Source organism: Zootoca vivipara, chromosome 2 (assembly GCF_965207765.1).
Source record: "Zootoca vivipara chromosome 2, rZooViv2.hap1.1, whole genome shotgun sequence".
Classification (NCBI taxonomy): domain Eukaryota; kingdom Metazoa; phylum Chordata; class Lepidosauria; order Squamata; family Lacertidae; genus Zootoca; species Zootoca vivipara.
The window spans coordinates 743,170-761,524 of NC_142584.1; positions in this window are offsets into that span (position 1 = coordinate 743,170).

Here is an 18,355-nt window from a genome sequence, read left to right on the forward strand (position 1 = left end):
TCTTACCCGCCTCTTCCCTCCCAAATAGTTGTCGATCCATTGAGCAAATGTTGCTGAATGTGGTCAAGTAGCAGCTATTCTAGATTAAGTACAACCAGATCTGTTGTCAGATTAAACACCCTGTTAAACATTTTTATGTTTTAAAGAAGGAAATGGCTGTGGTCCGTTTACTCACACATCCTGTTTTAAAAGCCACAGCCGGAGAGGCTATTGCACATTATAGCAGATGGCAAGAAGGGACCTCCTGAACATAATAATAAGAATGTTAAATTATAGAATAAAATAAATACATTACAAAATGTTGTGTGGATGGTACTCAACTTTGGTATGAGGATAGGGATGTCATATTTATCTCTTGGCAGCATTTATCTCCTGCCTTTTAGCCAAAAGGGTTCTCAAGACTGCCTTACAGAAATCAGCACTAAGACAGTTCCTGCCCCCAGGCTCACAATTTAGACATGACATAACAGGAAAGATGGCAAGGAGGGGAAAACAAACACAAGCACGTTTGTAATATTATATTTCTTAAAGGGCTTTGGGAAGGAGGTGCAAGGCTCTGGCAGGGTCCTCTTCTCAGATGCACACCCAGTGCTTGTGCGGCCCTAAATCCAAACCAAAAAGCCATTTTTTTGTAGGGCCTCCCAGCCAGTTGAGCCCTCCAAGGCCCAGGGCAAATGTACCTAGCTGCCCACCCACCTCGGCATGGGACTGCACCTCAGTGTTAGCCCCTGATTGCTCTACTCCAACCTCTGCCATTGTTTAAATTTTCTGCTTTTTTACCTCTCAGTATTACTCCATCCCTGGTTTACTCACACCTCTACACTTGCTTGAAACTGCCATTTCCCTCTCAGTTTCTTCCATCTTTGTTTAGTAAACTTCTGTCTAGGGTTGCCAGACTCAATAGCGGACAGGACTTCTGTGCCTTTAGTTGCCCTGCTCTCTTTTGAGTCTGGAAACCTTAAAGAGAAACCAGCAGACCCTTTGCTTGGAAATTAAACAAAGGGTCTGCTGGTTTCTCTTTAAGGTTTCCAGACTCAAAAGAGAGCAGGGCAATTAAAGGCACAGAAGTCCTGTCCACTATTGAGTCTGGCAACCCTACTTCTGTCATTGTTTTAAACCACCACTTCCCCCTCTCAGTATCTTTCTTCATGGATTGCTGGAATGTGTTGTATGTAGGGCTGCTCTGAAGATTGTTCTGAAACTTCCAGCTGGTTCACAACCCAGCAGCTGCTAGGCGGTTAACTGAGATCTGTTGATCATAATGTAGCTTGCCAGTACTAAAATATCTGTCCAACAATAGACCAATTCGAATTTCCAGGAACAATTTGACCTTTCAAATCCTCAACAGCCTGAGACCTACCAAGTGTACCTAAAAGATAGCATTTCCCTACATCAGCTTGCCCAATCTGTCGGATCAACCTCAGAAGCAATTCTTCTCTAGGCACTTACACCATCAGAGATCTGGGAGCAAAGATCCAGGAAGAAGGCCTTTGCCATGGTCTTTTGTTGTCATTTAGCCTTGTGCCAGGACCCAGGTGGCGCTGTGGGCTAAACCCAGAGCCTAGGGCTTGCTGATCAGAAGGTTGGTGGTTCGAATCCCGGTTCGAATCAACGGGTGAGCTCCCGTTGCTTGGTCCCAGCTCCTGCCAACCTAGCAGTTCGAAAGCATGTCAAAAATGCAAGTAGATAAATAGGTACCGCTACAGTGGGAAGGTAAACGGCGTTTCCATGTGCTGCTCTGGTTTGCCAGAAGCGGCTTTGTCATGCTGGCCACATGACCTGGAAGCTGTACGCCGGCTCCCTCGGTCAATAATGCAAGATGAGCGCGCAACCCCAGAGTCGGTCATGACTGGACCTAATGGTCAGGGGTCCCTTTACCTTTACCTTTACCTAGCCTTGTGCCAGGTAAAGTCCTTTTTATGGACTATAGGTTTCATCTGAATTATGCTCCTGCTGTTGGTTGGAGATCTTGTGTGCATGGGAACACAAGACTGATATCAATCAAGCAAAGTCCTGGTTGAAGAGGAACTTTGTTGCCTGGCACCTAAAGGTGTACAATGAATGTACCAGGCAAGCCTCCTTGAAGAGAGCATTCCACAGGTGGGAACCCACCGCAGAAAAGGCCCATCCTCGTGTTGCCACCCTCTGACCTCCCGTGGAGGAGGCACGTGAAGAAGGGCCTCGGAGGATGATCTCAGGGTCTGGGTCGGTTCATATGGGGAAAGGTGGTCCTTGAGGTATTTCTGCCCTAAGGTGGCCTGCTGCACTCAAGTGTGTGGGAGGGTGCTTTGCTATTTCCAATGCTGACATTCTAGAAATGGGGGAGGGGGCATTTTGTCCTTTGCTTCAGGCACCAATAGGTCTTTGGCTGGCCATGCCAAAGGAGCATCACACTATGCGCCCAATAACAGCCATAGTTCAATGGTAGAACATATGCTTGGCCAGCAGAAGGTCCCAGGTTCAATCTTTGGAATCCCCAGGTAGGGCTGGGAGAGACTCCCTGTCTGAAACCCTGGAGAGATACTGCCAGTCCGTGTAGACAATATTGAAATAGGTGGACCAGTTGTTTGACTCCCTGTAAGGCAGCTTCCTATGTTCCTAATTCTCTGGAATGGACAATTTATTTTATTTATAATTTTATTACGGGCAAAGACCAGCTTGAAAAGCACAACTGGGACAGCTTCCACAAGAATTAAAAATACATTTAAAACATTGTACAACAACAGCTTAAAGATTAAAGTCTGAGATGAATGCATATACACATAAAGACCTAAAATTTGGGCTACCGTACAAATTGGCCCTGCCACCATGGAGGCCGATTTCAACTGTTTTCCTAGTGAACTAATTTGTTTCAGGGGGTGGAATGGACAATAAATTCAATAGGAAATGTACAATGGGGTCTGCTCCAGACAAATCCATATATATATATGAGTAAAAAAAATGTTTGAAAACCACTAGTGAGTCCCTGTCAGGAAAAAAGTCAGGATACAAATAATACAAATATACCATAATCGTAATCATAGCAAGGATAACAACAACCATCGTTGAAACTGAGGCATGAGCCAAATTGCAGTGTTTTAACAAGACACTGAAATGCCCAGGAGCAAAATCAGATCCACACTCCTTGTTCCTATAACAAAAATGCTCTATTAATATGGATGCTGCTGCCATGGAAGCCTGTAAGCTGCTCTTCTGGGACCAGATCAGGTCCTCGATTCACGTCAACGTCTTCATTTGTTTACACATTTATGGGGTGAATCAGAGTCTGGGCTTGAGAGAAAAACTGGCAAGATAGGGGAGCTCTCTCTTGACTCACCTCTCTTTCATCCTCGGATCAGTGGTCATATAAACAAAGGCAAGGTTCTTATTTCTTATCTCTAGTATGCAGTGGTGTGAGCAGAGTTCAGAGCTCCATAAAGACCAGCAGCATCCTGTGAAATGAAACACGGAATCTTGGAATTCCTTCAGCCGGAGACAGTAGGTGTCTCAGGGGGCAGCAATCCCTAGAACAACATGCCTTGGACTAGAGCAAGTAAAGGTGTCCTCTTAATGTCCACCAGAAAGGAGTGATATATCTCAGCACAGACAGCAGGGGAGTTGTGGGAGGGGGGCTGGTCATACACCCCATCTCTGAATGACCTGGGTTAAGGGCCTGACAAATCTGTGAAGTTGTTTCCAGGGCCAGCCTTAGCATTAGCCAGAGCCGGCCCTACCATTAGATGCTAAGGGGCCAAGAGTGGCAGCAGGTGTGAGAGGACAGAACTATGTGTGGCACATAGCCTGCCCTGTTCCCACTAAACTAGCCTGCTGCCCTCGGTGGCGGTGGTGGATGCTGTCCCATTGCAAGTCTTAAATTAGCATTCAGCTGCTCTCTGCTTGCCTCTGTATGTGGAATGGGAGCCCTGGGGTCTCCCTCTCTTCCTTTGCCTTGTTGTACTTAGCAGAGTGTCTTGGACCAACCCTGGAGGTGTCAATGAGCACTTGTGCTAGAAATGCAAAATCTAGACATAGCTGCAGAGCTTGAGGCTCAGGGGGCCTCAGTGGCCCGGAGTGCCTTCAATCAGTTTCCGCTAGTGGCCCAGCTGCACCCCTATCTGGACAGGGACTGCCTAACTACTGTTGTCTATGCTCTGGTAACCTCTAGGGCAAGACAGATTGAGCATATTACACCAATCCTGGCCCAACTTCACTGGCTGCCAATTACAGTGGACGCTCGGCTTGCGAACGTGATCCATGCAGGAGGCACGTTCACAACCCGCTGCATTTGCAACCTGCAGCGCCGCGTCTGCACACGTGTGAGTGCTGAAACCCGGAAGTAACCCATTTGGGTACTTCCAGGTTCGTGCGGTGCGCAACCCAAAAAGACACAACCTGAACGTCTGTAACCCGAGGTATGACTGTAGTTTCTGGGGCCCAATAAAAGTGCTGGTTTTGACATACAAAGCTTTAAACGTCTCAGGGCCGCAATACTTCAAGGATTGCCGCTCCCCATATGAACTGACCTGGACCCTGAGATTCATCTTCTGAGGCCCTTCTTCCTCCTTGAGAGGTCCGGAGGGTGGCAACACAAGAACGGGCCTTTTCTGCAGTGACCCCGTTTGTGGAATGCTCTCTCCAGGGAGGTTCAGATGGCACCTTCATTATATATCTTTAGGCGCCAGGCGAAAATGTTCCTCTTCAACCAGGCCTTTGGCTGATTGACATGTGATGCTCTTTGAAATTTGTTGAAATATGGCAAACCTAGATTATTGGCTTGTTTCTGCTCATATTTTTATTATGTATTTTGTGTTTTTATATTGTATTTTTATGTTGTGAATCGCCCTGAGATCTGTGGATGAAGAGGGGTATACAAATTTAATGAAGCAGCAGCAGCAGAAGAAGCTTGCTGCAGCATGGTCAAAATAGCTACAGCCACATGGGGAGCTACTTCATGCAAACATCTTGCCTCACAGAGCCTTCAATGTGTGTTTCAAAGGCATTGTTCCATCTCTCTACATGGAAGGGCCACAGTTCAGTGGTAGACCATCTGCCTTGTATGCAGAAAGCCCCAGGTTTAATCCTTGGCATCTCCAGGTAGGGAATGCTGGAGATCTCCTCAAGATCCTGGAGAGCTCAGGCCAGTCAGTGTAGGCAGTTTTCTATGTTCCTAATATGTGAATGTGTGACTTGTAAGGTTGGCTCATGTGTATGACCCTTATGTGGATGTTGGTAGCATCCAGCACTGACCTGCATATGTGGATGACTTTGGATCTGGGCTTGAGGACTGCAAAGCAGAACTCATGGGCACTCTTAAGATGACATCACCTAACAGCCGCATCACAATAGAGCCAGTTCCCACATCTGCTACAAGTGACGAGAAAAGGAGAGGTGCAGGTGCGAGTGACACGCAGCCCAGAAGCAATTTGGCCAGGCTGCTGTGCAGAGTCAGTGGCAGACGGACAAGAAGGGCCTCTGCACATGACCTCTTAATGCGCATTCATCCTGGAATTTAGACTGCATCTGGTCTTTACTGAGTGTTCATTCTGATGTGTTTGTGGGGCGGTTAGATGACAAGGAGCATTCATCCTGATTTGTTTGCAGGGTGTCTACACATCTTCCTGTTAGTCATTCATTCATCCCAAACTTTCCAAGCCATTTCACCATCACTTTCCAAACTATGAAAAGTCTGATTCTTGTTTAAAGGGGATTTGTTGTGCTAGGAGACGAAGCCCTTTAATCCACCTTAACTGCACAAACTTCCAGTACAAAGTTCCAGTACTGTATATGCTTGAAACCTCCCTGCAAAATAGCAACAGTCTGGCAGTATGCCAAAGCCTGCTCTACGGGCTGCATACGCACCATGCAGGGTGGATAAAAATCAATGATATTTTAAAAAAAAATCAAAAAAATCGGATTTTTTTTTATTTAAATCGATTTTTTTGATTTAAATCAGATTTTTTAAAATAAAATGCTTTTTGAGGAAAATATATTACCATCCAAAGGTTATTCCATCATGAAATAAATATTAGTTTTTAAAATTATGTATAATAAGGTTGTATATGTTTAATTTTTTGGGTAAATTCCATTAATCCATTCACAATGTCATGCTCTTCCAGAGGTTTTTGTAAGATTATTGGGCAGTTTCTCTGCCTACAAGATATTATCACAGATGCTTGGTTTACTTTTGCAGTTCTCAAAACTGAATTTGACTCAACAGAGATCACATGCCTCTTCTTCACAGCAAAAATGTTATAACATGAACAGAGTTGAGAAAAAGACCTTCATCCTATTGTTCTACAAACCTATGAATACAGAAACAACCCCTTCAGTGCTAAGTTTCAAGAAGTTCAGTGAATAGAATAGAAACAATATTTTTCTGATTGTTTGGAGTGGACAGTATTTAAGTTTTTCATGTGTAGGCTGGGCTGACAGTCTAAGTTTCTTAAAATATATATATTGTTTTTGTTTAGCCAAATTAGTTAACAAACATGGATGTTTGTTTAAGCAAATAACATATGCTGCAATGTTATTGTTTCAGTTGAATAAATCTATTTAAATTGTTATTATTAAGGTAATGATTATTTTTCTCCTTCCTAAGTACAGCAGTAAAGTTGTCCAAATATGAATGATTAACCTATTAAACTGGGGATAAAAAACTAATATGAAAAGTTGTTATTCTAAAAATCGTCATCTACTTGCATATTAAAGTTATACCAGCAAGAATTAGTCTTTATGTAGAAAACTATGATTTAAATCAAGCCTTACTGACTAGTGATTTAAATCATGATTTAAATCGTGATTTAAATCAGTTTGATTTAAATCAAATCCACCCTGGCACCATGCACTTAAAGCACATGACTTCCCCCACAATCCCTGGGAACTGTAGCCCACCCCTCACAGTGCCACAATTCCCAGCACCATTAACAAATGGCAGTTCCCAGGATTCTTTGCAGGGGGATGTGCTTTAAATGTATTGTATGTGTTGTTTGTTAGAGTCACAGGGTGTTATAGCACCTTGATTCCTGGGCCACACCTACTTTTTTGGGGGGGAAGAAGACAATAACCCTAGCCTAGGGTAAACTTGTTCAGAGTGGGTGCTTTCCCAGTACATCAGGAACGACACTTGCATTCTTGTGCAGGCTGTGGCGGGTTTCCTTACATCACCGCCATCCCCCTTGTCCCTTGGACCCCAGCCCAGTCTAACGGAAACGGGATTCTAAACATAAGACAAGATCCATTGTTTGCTTTTGTGGCTGATGCTTTCCTTTGAAGTCTCTGAAAGTTAAACACAGTTAAACACAGGCAGGCAGGCAATTCAGTTTTGCAGGCATCCCAGCCATGCTTCCTGATAAGGAAATATCATGCTGCAGGAGAAGAGATGGGGGTTGGTGGATAATCAAGAGGATTGAGGCAGACAGTGAAAGGTTCTGGGCAGGCAGTGAGCATGCCAGTGTCGTCATCTGTGGAGGAAAGTTGTCTAGGCATGGATTATTTCTTTAAACTACAAGGAGGGAGTGGTTTCTCATTCTTTTGTAAGGCTTTTCCTGCCTACGGTATCTTGGTTCAGAGCAGTTCAGCCAGTGGCCAGAAACATTTACAATTGAACTCATTAATGGTTCCTCGTCATTCTGGAAAAAAGTGACAAGTGGGGTGCTGCAGGGATCTATCCTGGGCCTGTCATTGTTCAACGTCTTAATAAACGATTTGGATGAAGGAATGGATGGGGTGCTCATCAAATTTTCAGATGACGCTAAACTGGGACAGGTACCGGTAGCTAATGCCGCAGAATGCAGAATCAGAATTCAAAACGATCTGGGTGCGTTAACAAAATGAATTTCAATAGGGACAAATGTAGGGTTCTGCACTTAGGCAGGAAGAACCAGATGCACAAATATAGGATGGGGGACACCTGGCTTACTAGCCATACATGGGAAAAGGATCTAGAGGTCTTGGTGGACCACAAGCTTAACATGAGTCAACAGTGTGAAGCAGCAGCAAAAAAGCCAATGCTGTTCTAGGCTGCATCAACAGACGTCTAGCGTCCAGATCAAAGGAAGTCATAGTACTGCTCTCTTCTGCCTTGGTCAGACCACACCTGGAATACTGTGTCCAATTCTGGGCACCACAACTTAAGAAGGCTGTTGACAAGCTGGAAGGTGTGCTGAGGAGGGCAACAAAGATGATCAGGGGTCTAGAAGCCAAGCCTTATGAGGAACATTTGAAGGTGCTGGGTACGTTTGGACTGGAAAAGTGGCCCAGCAACTCTGGACAGCTTCCAACACTTTTAAAAACATAATAAAACTTCATACACTTAAAAGTTCCTTATACAAGGCTGCCTTCAGATGTCTTCTAAAAGCCAGGTAGTTCTTTATCTCTTTGACAACTGATGGGAGGGTGTTCCACAGGGAGGGCACCACTACTGAGAAGGCCCTCTGCCTGGTTCCCTGTAACCTCACTTCCCACAGTGAGGGAACTGCCAGAAGGCTCTCGGAGGTGGACCTCAGTTTCTGGGCTGAATGATGGCTGTGAAGTATACAGGGCTGGGGCTAGTTAGTGTTATTTGTGCAGCACTTTTAATGCTAATCATGGTTTATCATGCATAGAAGAGGGTATACTTACTAGTCTACCTGTGGTTAGCATTAGGATGGTGGGAGATTGAATGCCCATGTGAGAGAGAACCAGGTGCAACAAAGCTAACAAGTTCATGGGACATGCCAAATCTCTTAACCATGGTTGGGTGAGGGAGCTGAGTTAGACCACTGGTCCACATATTATCTATACTGACTGGCAGGGGACATGCCCAGCTCTGCATCCTTCTGCATGTAGAGCTGATGCTTTACTGCTGAGCTACTCTTCTTCCCAAACCAGTGGAAATGCAGCACAGCTTTGAAATGCTCTGTGAAATTCAAATGCTTGCACGCTCTGTGTATATGTGTGATAGGTATGCATGCTAAGCTGTCCACTCGCCTTTGAATCTTCTACCAACCATGGTAGCCACTGTCTTCTCAGCTTCCTAAGGGAAGCCCACTTTGGCTTTACAAACAAAGGCCACTCTCCTCCCACCCCCACTTCCACTACAGCCACGTCCTCACTCCCCTGCGCAGGGCGGAAAAGAGCCTTGTGGGAAATCCAAGAGTCTGTGAGGAAACAGGCATTGTAAGGAGGAAATGACACACAGGAACTCTCTGTCTGCATTGTAGCACCTTCCAAAAATCAATGGATTATTAGATTGGCCACCTGGCTAGGGAATTTGTTATTGCTGCTGCTGCTGCCTTCAGGAGGTACTGTAAGTGTTCATTCTGCACAGTATTTACTGCGACTAAATGTGGAGGCATGGACTGAGGAAGCTGCTTTTCAGATCAAACCATTGGTCCATTTTGTCCAGGATTGTCTACACTCATGGGCAGAGAGGCTCTCTAGGGTTAAACACAGTGGTCTTGTCCAACCCTACCTGAAGGTGCAGGAGATTGAAACTGGGACCTTCAGCATGCCAAGCAGATGATGTACCTCTGAGCTATGAACGCTCCTTTTGTTCTGAAGCTATAGATTGGAGTCAAGCAATAGGTGTCAGTCATTTTGAAAGACAGAGCGATCTTATACTATCTATTTTATTTAGCTGTATTGGTTTATTTCAGCATTTATATACAGTGGTACCTTGCAAGACAAATTTAATTCGTTCCATGAGTCAATTCGTTTTGCCAAAAATTCGCCTTGCTCCTGACCAAAGCCTCGCGGAGAGCATGCAGAGACAGTCAACCCGGAAGCAAAATACAGTACCTCTTTCTTCAGGAAACAGCTACACATGATGATTCTCCCCCCCCAAAAAAAAATCAACATATGTAGGCTCATCTCAGGAGCAACTGAACCCAGGTAAAGACAACTTGTACACAAGTACAAGCAAATGTGTGAGCACCCTTAAAAAAAATCTCTGAGGGGGAAAACCTCCACAGCTGCCCAGTAAGGAGAATGCTCAGAGGACAAGGGATGCTGACTGACTTGGGGAAGAAGACTGGAAACTTCACACTGCAATATTTTGGATTCAGTAAATTGGTGCAGAACTGGCTTTTCCATATTAAAAATGAAACACTTTTAAAAGCTGCTGAATGTTCTCCTTCTCCCACTCCACCACATTCAGAGCTCAACCCAGATTATTATTATTATTTTTTTGGGGGGGGTACCATTAGCAGTGAGGTTGCTGCCAAACTGATCCCCCCAAAATGGTACATCTGTCTTCACCCTAACAGACAAAGCACTTACTCTTTCATTGTGTGTACAGTTTGTACCTAATACTGAGGTTTACTTGGCAAACTGAGCTTACTTTGGCAGGCAAGTGCTCTTTGACTGGAAGGAGCAGGGGGGGGGTGTACAATCTGGCTAAAGCTGAAATTTGGAAGTGTTTAATATTTTGGGGCGGAGATGGGTCATGTGACTGTAAAAACTTACAAATTAATTATATCGAAATGCAGAATGGTGCATTTAGAGCTGCAGCAGCATGTGCATTTCAAAGTTAATATTTCATCAGAAAATAAAAACCACCCTACAAAGCCTTTGGCAGGACACACTACTAGACTCCGCAGAAGTCTAGATTCATTCATTTGGCTCTCTCACCGTTACACTGTGAATCGCTTGTTCGCTTAATGCAAAACAAGTGTTATTTTCCACTGTAAAATATCGACGGAGGAATAGTGGCTCAGGGTAGTAGGGAGAGTGTGGAGGGAAGTTGGGATTGTGAACTCGAAAGTCAAGAGTTAAAACTCCCTTCAGCTAGGAAGCCTTTCGGTGACTTAAGGGAAGCCACTTTCTCCTGTCCACAATCAATCTCCTTTCCTCCACCTGAAGCAGGGGTGGGAAACCCGTGAATCTTCAGATGTTGTTGGACTCCAACATAATGTTTTATATTACAAATGTTTGGGTTAACTCATGATCCATTTGGGGTGGAATCAGTCCACCCCAAAAGCACTTTTATTGTGTCAAGAACATGTTGCAGAATACACCCTTCAGTGATTTGTTTGTTTATCATTTGCATTTCTTTTCAGTGCTTGGAGGCAGAAGAAGAGAGGAAGCAGGCAAGCTCCTTCACTGAGGCGACCTGGTCATCGCCCTACCACCCTCCTCTGCCCTCCGCCAGCCCCCACCTCTGCCTGCCTTCTTGCTTATAACCAATCTGGGGCGGCTTTGCCAGTCATTTGCTCTGGCTCCACTTACTGTTGGCTTTCCTCCCTCTTGCCCTACCAGCCCCAATGCTGAGGGTGTGCATCTGCTGTCTGGCAGGAGTGCACATGCTGCTTATCTCCACATGCATATTTGTAAATGAACCCCAACTTACACAAACTGCACGTCTCAAAAGAAGCCAAACCCTTGCAGCACTGGCCCTCGAAGCTCTAAAAAAAGAGCAGAGATATTGTAGCAGTGTGCTCAGCCCATCATTAGATACCGTGAGATGAGAGCTTTGCCCTTTCCTTACTCTAACTTCAAATGTGTGGGACTGGTTCTGAATGGCATTCCGTATAATTTCTGCATGTTTTGTAAAACTGAAAGAAGTTCCTGGGACTTCCAGAAGGAGCTTCATTTCAAGCCCTGGTAAGCCCTTCCTGCTCTGGGCATTTTATGCACATTCAGAGCACATTTAAAGCATGTTGCTTCCTGCAAAGAACCCTGGGAGCCATAATTTGTTAAGGAAGCTGGAAACTACTACTCTGTGAGGGGGAACTGCAATTCCCAGTCTTCTTTGGGGAAGCTGTGTGCTTTAATGTGCCTTACATATACATTGTAGATCTCTCCACTAGAAAAAAAGTCTGATCCAAAGCAGGGCTGTCTGAAGCGTGTTGGGCGCCCGGGCGCCGTGGTGCGGAGATTGCTCCGCCCCCCCCGCTCCGCACCGTTTCTTGGCGCGGCTGGTGGGCAGGCGCAGGGCACGGCACGGCGCCCCCCCTGCCAGGCCAGCACCCTGGCGCCCCGCGCCACCCAGCCTACCCCTAGAGCCGGCCCTGATCCAAAGGCATAGTCCTCAAAAGTGTGAAAGGATAATTCTAAGGAGTTCTACTGAGCATATGCCGAGTGTTTTCCCTCTCATAGTCACAACAAACTTCCACATACTTCTTGGGATTTGGGGGAAACTCTTTCCATACCAGGTTTGATTTCCAGGCAGGCTTGAGCCCAGGGCCTTGTAAAGAAGTTACAAATTGCAATAAAGCCTAAGGTTTGTTTTCACAAGTGATGCTTGAATCAGTGTTCCGCAGTCCTTGCATCTGTAATTCAAACATTAAGCTTAAATTGGCTAGAGTGTACATCCAGTTTAAACATGGCCCTCTTCCAGTGTCTATAATTCATTACCAACAATTCCCCGAGTAGATTCTTGATGAGGCCTTTGTGCTTGTTCCAGAGCAATGCTAACTGTGTGCTGGTGATGGTTAAACACACCAGCTCTGATCTCTGCAAAGCCTTGGCAATCCTTACACACAGCATAGTGCCCAGGAGTCTCCACCCCACCAATATCCTTCTCATTGCTCATTCTTGAGGATCTGTGCTGATGATGCTAGCAGGAAGCTCATATCTGGTCCTGCTTTCAATACTCTTTGTGTGTACAAAGGTTTTGGGGTGGTGGCATTGCTTCCTTTTCAGCCAGTGCAGATTCCACATGTTTCCAACAAGAAAGAAAAGTGGGAGGCATCTAAGGAAACCGGTGTGCCTGCAAAAGGAGCTTACAGATGAGCTGAGAGTTAAGAAGGGCATGTATAAGAAATGGAAGAAAGGGGAAATCACAAAGGAGGAGTAGACACGAATAACTAACAGTTGCAGGGGGAAGTCAGGCTGGCTAAATCTCAGAATGAGCTCAGGCTTGCAAGGGAGGTTAGAAATAAAAAGTTTCTTTGGCTATGTCTGAAGTAAGAGGAAGAACAAGCAAGTGGTAGGTCCTCTCTGTGGAGAAGACGGAGAAATTGGGTGACAGAGAAAAGGCGGAACTACTCAACAGTAAAAGGTAATGGGACCCCTGACTGTTAGGTCCAGTCGCAGACGACTCTGGGGTTGCGGTGCTCATCTCACTTTACTGGCCAAGGGAGGCGGCGTACAGTTTCCGGGTCATGTGGCCAGCATGACTAAGGGACTTCTGGCGAACCAGAGCAGCGCCTGGAAACACCGTTTACCTTCCCGCCGGAGCGATACCTATTTATCTACTTGCACTTTGAGATGCTTTCGAACTGCTAGGTTGCAAGCCCTAGGCTCTATGGTTTAACCCAAAGCGCCACCCGCGCCCTGTGTACTCAACAGTAAGGTAAAGGTAAAGGGACCCCTGACCATTAGGACCCCTGACCATTAGGTCCAGTCGCGGACAACTCTGGGTTTGTGGCGCTCATCTTGCGTTATTGGCCGAGGGAGCCGGTGTACAGCTTCCAGGTCATGTGGCCAGCATGACAAAGCCGCTTCTGGCGAACCAGAACAGCACACGGAAACGCCGTTTACCTTCCCGCCGGAGCGGTCCCTATTTATCTACTTGCACTTTGATGTGCTTTTGAACTGCTAGGTGGGCAGGAGCTGGGACCGAGCAACGAGAGCTCACCCTGTCACGGGGATTCGAACCGCTGACCTTCAGATCGGCAAGCCCTAGGCTCTGCGGTTTAACCCACAGTGCCACCTGTGTCCCAATACTCAACAGTAGGTGGAGCCAAAGCCAATTACAAGTGGAGGCAACAAATTCTCCTTTGGTCCGCTTCCTCCTCCCTTCTGAGTTCTGTAACAGCAACGCTGAAACTTATGGAGAAGGAGGAAGCTGGCCACTAGTACCACCACCCCATACCCTGTAACATCCCACTCATCAAAATCGGGATACTTGTTTTTGGTCTCACCCTCTCACCTGTCTTTTGGTCCAGAAAACAAGTGCCTTTTGGTCCAGCACTCTGGCGCGAGCCAGCTAACTTGTGCAAGACCCAAAAATGGGACATTCCAGGATCCAATCAGAAGTTGGGGTGGCTTCTGTAATTCCTGGATGCCCCACTCAAATGGGGAGTGTTGAGTGGCATGCGACCCCCTGGATTGGCTGTAAGCAAGAAGGAAGCTTGGCAGAATCAAGACTGTGGCTGGGGGGGGGGGAGAGACGGCCCCCTTTCTCCTAATGGACCAGCCTCCACTGTAGAATGGCCACACTAAGGCTTCACATAAGGGTGCTGGGTGGAGGCAGGAGTTTCCTATTGCTTATTCTGCCCTTTCAAGCACAGTCAAGTTCTTGCATAGCTTCCTAAGCAGTGTGTCCTGCCTCTCAAGCAGTGTTCTTCAACCTTGAGCTCCCAGATGTTTTTGGACTAGAACTCTGGGTTGCTGAGTATTGTAGTCCAACAACATCTGGGGACCCAAGGATGAAGTACACTGCTATAAGCCTTCCATGACAATCTTACACCAATAACATATTAGTCCCCTCCTCCCGTGGATGAAGTGGAATAATCCTGTGACTAAATGCTGGGAAGTTGGGTGGTGGGGACCTGGTGCATTCCCAGGGGGCTTGTGATCTCCCACCTTTGTCTTAATTAGAGATGGGGCAACCCCAAAAGCTGACCTCCTCTTGACTTTATCTTCAGTTCCATAAATCTCCAGTTATCTTTTGTCCAAATGAAACCAAAACCAAGAACCCTCTCCTGGGAACTTCTCATGTGGAAATCCCATAACAAAAAGCTTGAGCATGCTTAAAGAGTGGTCTCTGAATATTTATCCTTCACTAGAACTTGAGTATTCTCTGAATAATTACCCTTCACAGGAAGGAAATGGTTTGCAGGGTAAGGAATTGCATTTGCTAGTGTTGTGAAGTCGCTAAACTGTGGCTCCATCTGTACAATACATTTGAGCCCTTAGTATAAATTTTATTTATTTATTTATTTACTTATTTATTTATTTAGCCATGGCTTCCCCCAAAGAATCTTGGGAAGTGTAGTTTTTAAGACTACACAGTTGTTAGGAGGTGCCTGTTCCCAACAGAGCTACAATTCCCAGAGTTCCCTGGAAAGAAAGAGTGACAGAGTTAAACCACTCTGTGAATTGCAGCTCTAGGAGGAAAATAAGTATCTCCTAACACAGAGGTCAGCAACCTTTTTCAGCCATGGGCTGGTCCACGGTCTCTCAGACCATGTGGTGGGTCAGACTATATTGGGGGGGGGGAGGACAAATTCCTATGCCCCACAAATAACCCAGAGATGCCTTTTAAATAAAAGCACACATTCTACTCATGTAAAAACACACTGATTCCTGAACTGTCTGCGGGCTGGATTGAGAAGGCAATTGGGCCGCATCCGGCCCACGGGCCTTAGGTTGCCTACCCCTGTCCTAATACCTATCGGCACCCTTATCAAGCCACACTTCCCAGGATTATTTGGAGTGGCTGTTTACAGCAGCATGATGCTGCCTTCAATGTATGGCATGGGTGAGTGTGGCCACCTAAGTGTGCTTTGTCACTCCCTGGATGCCAGGAAGGCGCGAAGATGACCTCACCCTAGGATCAGTCCCAAACTCTTCGCACAATGATAAGGGCCCAGAACAACAAATCCCTCGTGAGAAATGCCAGCAGCATCTGCACGGCCTTCCCCATCCTTGCCTTGTTTAGCAAGGTAAACCCTAGATCTCCCTGCCTGAGCAAGAACAGCACAGGGAAATGGCATTTCCACACACACACACTATTTGCCCTTTCAGAGGAACAGGCAGCGTTGCAGCCGCGAGACTTTTGAGTAATAAATTCCCTTCTTGGAAACAGGGCCGTTGAAGGCTCCAGTTTTCTGTCTGTCTCTCTGACTAAGGAGCGATGGGGGAGCTTCACATTCCTTTACTTGTATGGTAAACGGCAGCCTGGATCCCCAGGGCTGGGGGAGCCGCTGCCACCACCTCCCACTCCTGGGATTCTGAACAACAAATGATGTGTTGTGCCAAAGGGCTCTACAGAAATGCCCCAGGATGTGCCACGGAGCCTTGAGTGGCATACTGTGGAAAGTGTGTGCCGGGACTTGGGAGATGGGGGCAGGCACCCACATGTTCCCCCAGACATGAGAGAGCCCGTGCTTCTCCCACAAGCCATGAGTGTTCAGAGCGGATTCTCACTTCTTCTTCTTTAAGCACTGAGATGTGATGCTGCGTCACACAGCTCACAGACCCCCAAGCCAGGCTGACTCAGGGAAATCAGTTGTGCTGCCCCCCTCCACATAGCTGCCAAGTTTTCCCTTTTCTCGCGAGGAAGCCTATTCAGCATAAGGGAAAATCCCTTTAAAAAAGGGATAACTTGGCAGCTATGCCCCTCCAAAAAGCCTCAGACACACTGACTCATATGACCTTGATTACCTATAGAATCTCAGTCTTTAAGCTATGCATCACCAGTGGCAGCCAGGGACAAGCCAGGATTCATCCTCCCACAGGAATAGACTTTCAGATTCACAGGTCAGCAGGGGGTGGTTCCATGCTGGGTGTTTACTCCAGAACTGACAGCCTTTCTTTATGGTCATCACCTTGCCTTTTGCCAGCTTTTCCCCTCTGCAACTTCTTTTCCTTTAAAGGTAAAGGGACCCCTGACCATTAGGTCCAGTCGTGACCGACTCTGGGGTTGCGCGCTCATCTCGCATTATTGGCCAAGGGAGCCAGCGTATAGCTTCCAGTTCATGTGGCCAGCATGACAAAGCCGCTTCTGGCAAACCAGAGCAGCACATGGAAACGCCGTTTACCTTCCCGCTGTAGCGGTTCCTATTTATCTACTTGCATTTTGACGTGCTTTCAAACTGCTAGGTTGGCAGGAGCTGGGACTGAGCAACGGGAGCTCACCCCGTCACAGGGATTCGAACCGCCGACCTTCTGATCAGCAAGCCCTAGGCTCAGTGGTTTAACCCACAGCGCCACCTGGGTCCCCTTCTTTTCCTTTAAGGAGCACACAAAATCCTACATTTTAAAAAAAGCACCCTTTCATTGTACATTTAAAACAATTTTTTTAATAAATGATTTTTATTCAATTTTCCAAATAAACAAACAACACACAAACAAAAACAACACAAAACACTATTTCAGTCTTTCTTATATCTCCTCATCTCAGTTTCAATCGCTCTGCCGAGCGATGACTTCCCTCCCTCCCGCCATTCGGCTTTGTTGGTCACTCTTATCCCGCAGTTCATTTTAATACACATTTTAACTCAGTTCGTGGGATTTATCTCAGTCCCACAAGTGTCTTCAGACTCTTACAGTTCTTCTCCATATAGTCAATGAATTTGCTCCATTCTCGTTGGTACTTTATTTTCTCCTTGGTCTCGAATACCATAAGTCATCTTTGCTAATTCTGCATAGTCCATCATTTTCGTCCGCCACTCCTCAATTGTCGGTATCTCCTGTGTTTTCCATTTTTTGGCTACTAAAGTCCTAGCCGCGGTTGTAGCGTACATAAATAATCTCTGATCACCTTTTGCTATTTCCTCTCCCATTAGCCCCAATAGAAAGACCTCAGGTTTTTTAGGAAACGTATACTTAAACATCTTTTTCAACTCATTATATATTATTTCCCAAAACCTTTTCATTTTCTCGCATGCCCACCACATATGATAGAATTCTCCATCTTTCTCTTGGCATTTCCAGCATGCTTTATCACTCATTCTATGCATTTTAGCTAATTCTACTGGAGTCAAATACCATCTATACATCATTTTCATTACATTTTCTTTCAAAGCGGTACATGCAGTAAATTTTATAGTTTCATTCCATAATTTCAACCACGCATCGTATTCAATATTATGCCCAAAATCTTTTGCCCATGAAACAATTATTTTTACAGTAGGGGTGGGGAATCTCAGGCTAAGGTAGTGAATGTGGCCCTTTGGGCCTTTCCACCTGGCCCTTGGGACTCTCTCTAATCCATGCCCTCTTTGAGTACCTATGCCTGGCTGACCTGCAAAGATGCCTCTTACTTGCCTGGATGCAGGGTGGGTGTGTCTGTAGAAATCTCTGTGTGGCTTAAGTTCTAGTCTACTGCAGTAGAATAGAAGGCAAGAGTCACACCCATTGCTCTACCCAATTCCTCCGCTGCCCCCAGGATCCCCACAAGGGAATGCAGGCTTTGGGCAGCAGGAAATGGTCCCCCATTCCTGATTTTCACAATTGAGCAATGAAAACAAAACAAAAAAAAGTTGTGTAAATGTTAAAACTGTTTTTTTCCTTCCCTGCCCACATGGCTGGGTTATAGCCTCTAGTGCATTGGTAGGCAAAGTAAGGCCTGGGGGCCGGATCCAGCCCAATCACCTTCTAAATCCGGCCTGCGGACGGTCCAGGAATCAGCGTGTTTTTACATGAGTAGAATGTGTCCTTTTATTTAAAATGCATCTCTGAATTATTTGTGGGGCCTGCCTGGTGTTTTTACATGAGTAGAATGTGC